Consider the following 9,548-nt stretch of genomic DNA (forward strand, 5'->3'; position numbering starts at 1 on the left):
ATATGGCTTAACGATAATGCTAGAGGTAATGTTTGATTTGAGTCAACTTAGAACATATAAATTGTTAACTAATTGTGCAACATTATAAGTCTTATCATTGAAATAGAATAAACAACTATTATTTATTTAATTAAAATGAAAACCTTTCTTGTCCTGACAAGAAATTGACTTAATGTATCCGCTAAAGGCAGGCACGTAATAACAATTTATCAAGTTCTCAATCTCGCCTTATGGGCAAAATTAGGTATCGAGTTCCTTTAACTAGATCAATAACTTTTGCTCCAATTCTAACCCTATACCTGAAGCTTGACCATTGCTAGTCTTCTTCTTTAGATCTTCCAAATAAGCTCACCAATTTAACTTCCATTCATCCATTTATTTCCACAAAAATGACAATCATCTCCTTTACCAACACCACTATTAGGCTTCAAAAGCCCTTTAGGATTGGACTTTGGTTTGGAACCGAATAAGATCAAATCTTCACCTTGCCTGTCCACTTTCCTTTCCCATTTGCATTCCATGTGTACATCATTAATTTGGACGTAATTTATGCTTTTACCTGTTATTTTCAGCAGTTCTAAATATGCTCAACAACTCAGTGAATGTTCTGTTTATCTCATTCCTTTTGTTCTTAACAAACTAAGAATAAAAGTTGTTCAAAGATTGTTTGATCAAATCAAGCCGAGTCTCTAGACTATTCTTGAAACCCAAAATATTAAGGTACATATACCTATCATCTTTAGAACATGTGGTCCAACCGGATATCATTCTCCCATTAATGCAAAAGTATGGTGCCTTATTATTGTCAAATCTTTTTGACGAGCCTATCCTTCAAACATCTTTTGAAGGTGCTCAATCATATCATAAGCATCATTATGCTCTTGTTGCTTCTAAATCTCAACACTCATAATTACAAGCATAAGACAGGAAACATCAGTTGCATAATTAATTTGCTTCTGGTAAGCATTTTGTTCTGCACATGTTTCATTCTCAGCTAGAAGAAATAAGGGAGGGGTTTGAGTGACATCCGGGAACCCGAGGACAATCCTCAAGTTCCCATGTCAATTGAGGAAATTATTTCATGTCAGCTTGTCCTTCTCAAGGACTATTACATAGAGAAGTTATTTGTGTTATTTGTCATTTGATATCTACAATATTAAAGTGCATAAAATGACTTAGTCTATAGATGATCATTAAATATAGTTCAAGTGATTATTCATATATATATATTCATAATATATATCTCCCGCTATTTTTATCAAATCAATAGCCCTAACTATTAATTCGGAAAAAATATCTTCTATATCCTTTCTAATGAGCCAAGATCCATATTTCACCATGTGTTAGGTCAGCTTTGGCTTTTCTCCTAAAACATGATTATTTAGGTAGACAATATTTATCAATTATATCAACTATATAACTCTTGGATAGCTTGGTGGAACAACATTTGTTCATATTTATCTAATAAATCTCGCCCAACACTATGTCTCTAAGTTTACAATCCTATTGTTGTAACTTAGTTAAGTCAAACCCAATAGTCAAAAAATATCAATATACTTCAACACATATCCCACGATAGATAGGAGTACTTCGCTTTGGGAACCCACTCCTTTTTGATCTAGGGGCTAATGCATTGGACTCATTGGAAGGCATCTGATCAACTTAATATTAACTTTAGGGTTTTGTTAATTTTAAAACGATCATGATCCCATCATAAAGAGATTTCCAATTTTTCCTTGAATAAAATAATTCAAATTAATATTCATCAATGGTTTGATTTCCAGGTAGTGAGGGAGTCACAACGGTTTCTCTTAAAACCCACAACCTTACAAGTTCAATGAACTCGCTTTTGACAAAATCGCCCCATGTCAGAAACAAAGAAAATTTGTATTTTATTCCGTGTTTCATAAACACGAGAATCTCATAATCGTTTGTTCATTTTAAAATCTTGAATCGTTACAGATTTTATCTTGTTTAGCAAGTATGGCATGGGTGTCGTATCTAATACATACATCCTTAATCTAATTAAGCATGCATCTTTATAAACTACTCTACACATACATTAATCATATACGCATATATATGTAAAGTGCAATAAATAAACATGGTTGGTTATGGCTTCATCTTATATGATCTTTATCAAGCTAATGACAAAGATCTAGGTCAATCTAAGGTGGAAAATAAATACAGGCTAACTATTAAATGTCTTCTTTCTTGTATTGCTTCCTAAGATGGCTTCGTGTGGGATTACCCTTGATCTTCAAATCTTCATGTCTTCATGTACATTACAAGAATGAAATATGAAAACTAATCTAATGAACTTACAAGAAGAACTCGAGTTACATTCGAGATTTAATAATTACAAGATTAAACGACATGCAAGCCATATTTGAAAAACCAAAACCATTAACCTAAGGTCATAAGCCATAACCATCCACTATGCTCAATTAACACAAAAAAGATGTTAAAACACATAATCTGATCTTAACATATCATACCCATCATGATCTAATAATAAAAACCAAATATTTAAAAAATCAGAAAATTCGAAATTAAATCTGATAACATTAAATCGCACATTACAGGGCCTAAATGACGTTAAACGCCTTACAGATCAGTCGATGACATCTTTAGCTATCAGTTACGTTCAAACGCTCGATTCCATATGAAATAGCGTATTCGTTCGCCAAAATCGGACACCAGATACAGATTTCAGCAAATCCGCTGCATCCGATTCAGAATCGTATCAAATACGATTCTTATAATAAAAAAACACAAAACATGTATATATCAATATATATACAGATCATATAATCATCATATGATTATACAACTCTCATGAATATCATATATTCAAAACATATATATACATACGCATATATAAACATAACAACATGTAAAACATACAAAATCGCATACATAATAGTCATGGAATATTGTATACATGTTATCATCATAAAACCAGTAAACAAATAAATGAATTAAATACTTTTCGCAAGTAGCTCTGATACCATTGTTGGGTTTCGAGCACATAAATGTTCTATCTTAATAATATATAAGTGTTTGATTTGCAGAGTGCGGAATAAGAAGTTAGTAAAATCAAAACACAAGTAATTAAAAACACAAGTCTTTAAAAACTTTCTGGTGGATTTAAATGTATCCACCAGAGATATATATTATATCAAGAGAACTCTGTGTAGCAAGATTAGCTCACAGCTCCTTACAAATATGACCAACTAAGTTTACAGAGAAATGCTAAGGATGCAGCTTACAATTATTTCTCAGAGACGATGTTCTTAGTCTTGTTGTTATTCTATTTGCTACTTCTTGGTTTATATATCACCAAGATTACAAAGTAATAAGACAATATAATAAAACAAAACCTATCAAGTCTAATACTCTGCTGCTTCATTACTCTATTCCAGCATCTTTGAATATCTTCATAATAGCATGGAAATGGCAATGCTTCTTTGTTCTCTAAAACCCAGTTGAATAGGCTTCCACATTCCTTTTGCATACACTCGACGCATGTGACTGTGTTTTCACTGTCAACGGATGTTTGAATGGATTATCCGTCGGGTTGCCTTGTTGATCATCCGTCAAGTGGCATTGTTGTTTATCCGTCGGGTAGCTATCTGGCACTTGACTTTATTTCATTTATGCAGAATTACAAGACATCATCTATGTACAGTTAATCAACCTATTATGCATATCTAATTAAAGTCAACATGACTTGAGTGCTACTACAGAATCTAAACAAGGTGTATGCATAAATGTGCTACAGACTCATTATTACACAAGTTACTCACTCGATGGATAATAAATCATCATCCGTTGGGAATATATTGAGTTATCCGTCGGGACTATATTCCTTATCCGTTGAGTGCTACATTTTTCACTAAGTAAAATCTACTAAGGTGTTTTGTTAATGAAATCATCAAGTTCACAACATATCCACAACAATCTCCCCCAATTTATGTCTACTGGAATTGTAGCCATAAATTAAGAGAAACCTGATCATAACAAAACACCCTAAAAATACAACTTTAAAAGAAAGTAGATAAAACTGTAAAGTGCTTCAAATAACAAAATGCACAAAGATTAGCTCACAGTCATTTTCAAGGTGCTCCTCTAGCCTGAGTCAAATAATCTAATTCCTTGAAGGTCTGGATCTCTTTCCAAGCTTTCTGTTATTTTCTTCTATCTGATTTTGGAGTTTTCTGTGGAATTCTAATTCATCAGATTCTGAGAGATTTAGATTTTCTTACATTTCCAAAAGAGTCTCATTGCTAGAGATGCTCAATTGGTCTTTTAATCTGAAAAATCTTCTAACTCCTTTGTCATCCATGAACTCCATCAGCCAGTAGGGCCTTAGATGCACTCTACCTGTGTAAGGAATAATTAGAGTCTTTGGGAGTGCATCTTTAGCTCTAATACTCCTCAGTCTTCTTTAGAACAAGTCTTCTTGCAGTTACATTGAATCCAAAGTTCTTTTTGAATGATGAATAAACCTTTATCAGCACAGATTGGCTTTTTTGAAGGATCCTGTGAAGTGGCCATTGAGTCTCCTTTCCTCCCTTGTACTTGAAAACTAACCTTTCAGGTAGATTCCTATAGGCATTAATCCCTCTAACTTCTTCCAGTTCATCTAGATAGAGATTTAGATCAGAGAATTCCTTGATGTCACATAAGTACATGTAATCTCCCTTGTTGACTTTGGATTGAGCTTTGGATTTGAGAGGTGACAGCTTCACTTTCTTGACTGCTCTTGACTTTGTTCTCTTTTGGCTTGTTAATGATTGGCAAATTAAAGTCAGGAATTGGTAGACTTTCCCAGTCTATTGGTTCATCCTTAGGCACAATAGGTTCACCATGAATGTTCCTGTAAGGATCCACCACCTTAATGTCTTCAAATACCACTGAGGGTTTCGATGCTTGAGTTGTAGTTGGAATGGATTCCTTGGGAAACCGATCCTCCAATTCCTTGCCAACAAAGTTCAATTTCCTTTTGGTTCTTTTGGCCAATTCCTTGTATCTGTGAGATTTCTTCTGTTGTGGTTCAACTTGCTTATTTGGATCTTGAGATTCAGTGATTTCAGATGGCTGAGTAGGAATTTGTTGTGTTGGTTTCACAACTTGTAGCTTGGCCAAGATAGCAGCTTGCTCTTTCTTTTGTTTAACCTTTTTAGCATCTAGAGCAGCTTGCTTCTTTTCTTGCTTCAATCTTTCCTTTTCTTCTCTCCTTGCTTCAGCAAATTGAGGATATTCAGCCACCACACAAATTTTTTTACCATTCCTGAAAACTTTAGCAATTCTCCTTATCAAAGCTGAATCAGCTGGATCCTTGTAGAAGGCAATGGATCTTGACAACAGTTTCTTCTCATCAGGCTTTGGTTTCTCATACACTGTATCTAAAGGGTTTTTAAGTGATGATTTTGGATAGTTCACCCTTGGCTTCAAAAGTACTTCAGCCTTTGGAAATTTGATGCAGGATGGTTGTCCTCTTTCAAGATAGTTCATGCTCATTTCATTCACAGAGATTAGCCTGACTTGAGAGTGATGAATGGCTGACTTTTCTGGCTCCTTTACTAACCCAAATTTCTTTTGTATATCCTCATCAATTTTCTCCCAGTTGATTGGACTCAAATGCTTCTTCTCAGCTGCTCTTATATTGGCTGCTACTTTATTTATCAGATCAATAATGTCCTTAGCTGGTGGCTTTGAGATAGTAATTGTAGGAACAATTACTTTGTTAACTTGAATGTTGAGCACTGTTTGCTCTCCCTCACTCCTAGAACTCTCTTTCTCCCCCTTTTTGTTATCATCAAGCTGAGTAGAGGAGGAGGTTTGTGCAACCACCAGTTTCTCAAGCAAGTCTGTTTGTTGAGCTTGGTGTAGATAAATTGCTGTAAGAGATGCTTCCATAGTAAACATTCTTTTATCCAAGGCATCAACTTTGGTGGCAAGATCTGAGTTTTTCTTGAGCTGACTCTTGATGTCTGTAATTGTTGTCCCTGGAAGTCTAGCTTCCAATCTCTCAAAAAAGTCTTTCTTGAGTTCACCAATTTCCTGTTTGAGAGTGGAAACATTGAGAGTTTGTTGATAGCCTTGAATTTGATGTAGTTGGAGAGAAGCAAGATGTGCTTGCAGAAGCTTCTTGGTGCTAGCATTTGTGAATGATTGAAGTGCAGACTGTGTTTGACTGATTAGCTGGATGAGATTAGATTTAAAGTGATTTCATCATATTTCTTGGAGAAGGCCCATGATGGCATGCTTAACCTTGAACTAGGGCCTACATCTCCCCTATGTCCAATAGCTCTTCTTCACTATCTCCACCTTCACCTCCAAAGAAATCTTCTGAACCACCAGTCTCATAATCAACATCACCAGCTGTAGAGGGCAAAGCTGTGATGGCATCCTTAGCTCTTAGCATTGATTGTCATTGCCCTGTTCAGCTAGAAGTTGATATGCTGGAACAGGGTGAGTAAATGTCTCAGCATCAAGGGAGGTAGAATTTATAACAACTTGAGGTTGCTGAGATAGTCCCTCTCTGTCTGCATCCTGGACATTCATTAACTCACTTGCAATGACATCCACCCTTATAACTCCTATACCTGTATTTCTCTCATTATCTCTCTTTTGTTGCATCAAGGTCTCACCTTGGCTCCCCACCTCACACCCTCACCTTCACTATCTAAGGTGGGATTCCTCACACTCTCTTTTGCCAATCCTGAAGAACTGGATTGCATATTTTCACTCTTTTCCTCTCCTTTTTCCTGGGAGCAACCCAGACTCTCACTCAGTTCACTCCCTTCCCTCAATCCTAGGAGTGATTGTACTACCACTAGGTCTTCTGCACTTGAGATAATTGATGAAATTTGAAGCTGTGCAGAGACACTCAATGGATGAGGAATATCCGTCGACTTAGTAGTTTGACTATCCGACGGATAACTGCTGTTAGGCTTATCCGTCGGGATACAATCACTACTCGACGGATGAACAATATCCATCGAGAGAGTAAGAATAAATGAGTTTGGAGTGGAGACTATTGTGGACTCTGTTCAGATTGATGAGAATTTTGGCACAGATGTCTCAACAATTCCTGAAAGAATTGGCAAGTGAGCCAACAAATCATCCAAAAGATGATGCTCACTTGTACTAGATTTTGGCTTCCCCAACAGAGTTAAAGAAGGGGAATCAGGAATTGATGTATTGATCATATCCACATCTAGAGAGTTTGTGGGAGAATTTGGTGTTTGAGGTGCTTCTATAACTAAAGATTTTGGTTGTGACTCCACATTTATTGGAGCCACATCACACTGACTTTGAAAAGGTGCAGTGACTGTGTCTTTAGCACCAGTTTGCACATTGTGTGAACCCTGTGCATCCCCAAAGGTCTTTGGTTTCTTCTTTCTAGTATAGGTTTGGGGTGAGCTTGTGTCCCTTACCCTTTTGAACTGTGCTCTTGGATGAGAGCTTTGTTCAATAGTCATATCCTTTTGGGAGGATGCAACTAGCAATGAGCTTATGTCCTTATTAAGCACTGCAGTTTGTTGGGAAACTGCAGTGTGGCTAGGCTGGGAAACACTCACCTCTCCAACCTTATCCTTAGGGTTTCTTTTATGTTCACCCTGTCCCTCACCTACCTTACCCACCTTCACACTCCCCTCTTTCAATTTGGTGGATTTTGCAACTGGCATCTTTTGAGAGACACCAGAGGGGGCTTTCTTTGTCTTTGTTTTTGAAATTTTGGATTTGGTAGCTTGGGTAGGCAACTGTTGGGTCATTGACACAGTTGCCATAGCTACACTAGAATGCAAAGAAATTTGTGAGGTTGGAAGAGCAGAGACAGATGAAATTACCTTACTTACCTGAGGTGCTTCCATTACAGGGAAATAGAAGAGTGGCACCTCTTTGTGATGGTTTGCCCTGTTCAAATCTACAATAATCCTTCTCTCTTGAACCCAACAATCTAATTTGTTGGTTGGGTTCTCAAGCACAATATCCTCAGAGAGGTGGTTAGCAATCATCATTAAAAATCAGGTATAATAAATATTTTTACCCCTCTTATTTAACTCCCCTAACTTAAACCCCAACTCAATCAAAACAAGATCACTAAAGTTAAAGAACTTATCAGTGACTAGCATGTAAAGCATGTTAAGCATAGAGATATTGACAGAATCAAAATTACTGATTTTACCAGAGAATACCTTATTAACTACATCACATAGATAACTCCATTCCTTCCTAAGACCTAACCTCCTAATTTCACTTAACTTAGAAGTAGAGAGTGCATAGTTCATGGAGTTAAGCATGTTAATAATGTCAGTGTCTGTGTGTGATGAAGTTACAGTATTATCAGGAAACTTGAAACATGCTTTAACAATATCAATATTAATGCAGAATTCCTTACCTTTAATAGTGAGTATGATGGTCTTATCAGTTGGGTTGTACACAAAAGTCATCCATATTTCCTCAACAACTTCATAGTATATGGTGGGTGATTCCAGCATGGCATAATTGAGTTTGCAGTTCTTCACAAAATCCATCATCTTATGGTAGTCACAAGACTGTTGAATCCCCTTGTTCACAAGAGCAGTGAAGTTGTTCTTCTCATAAATAAATCCAGTTTAAGACATTATCTTGACGAAAGGTGCCATTGTTAGAGAGTAAAAACTTGCAGAGAGAGAGTAAGTGCTTTTGAGAAAGAAAGAAATTAGAGCAGATGATTTAAGAATGATAAAAGAAAAGTAATGAAAATGAATTAAGCTTTTATACTATCTCAAAAATAACTGTCAAAAATAATAAAGTAAAATAAAGTAACCAATAAGAATTGCCCAAAATAGCCGTTTAAAAATAAACTGTAAAAATTCCATCAATTATCCGTCGAACTGTAAGTATACTCGATCGATAATGTTCAGAGAATCAACGGCTAAAAATAAGATAATTCGACGGATGAGGATAAGCCAGTTATCCGTCGAGTCATAAAATATTCCAGAAAAATAATTGATTTTTTTTAATAATTTGTATATCGGTGGATGATCAAACTCGATGCATAAAGATCATCCGTCGAGATGTAAATTTTATCTTAGCCAAAATTCCATCCATGACTGAAAAATCAATTAAATTTCTGGCTGCATTACAACTTGCGAACAATCTATAAAGATTCAGGAGTAATTTAGCATACCTAACTCAATTACCAACCTTGAAAAGGTGGATTCATCCAGTGGCTTGGTAAATATATCTGCAAGCTGCTTTTCACTTGGAACAAAATGTAGTTCCACAGTACCATTCATTACATGTTCCCTTATGAAGTGGTACTTGATATCTATGTGCTTTGTCCTTGAATGCTGTACTGGATTTTCAGTGATGGCAATTGCACTTGTGTTATCACTGAAAATGGGAATCCTTTCAACTTGCAAACCATAGTCTAACAATTGGTTTTTCATCTACAAAATCTGTGCACAGCAACTGCCAGCAGCAATATATTCAGCTTCAGTTGTACAAGTAGAAACTGAATTTTGCTTTTTACTGAACCAGGACACAAG

This window comes from Apium graveolens, chromosome 9, assembly GCF_009905375.1.
Source record: "Apium graveolens cultivar Ventura chromosome 9, ASM990537v1, whole genome shotgun sequence".
Taxonomy (NCBI): domain Eukaryota; kingdom Viridiplantae; phylum Streptophyta; class Magnoliopsida; order Apiales; family Apiaceae; genus Apium; species Apium graveolens.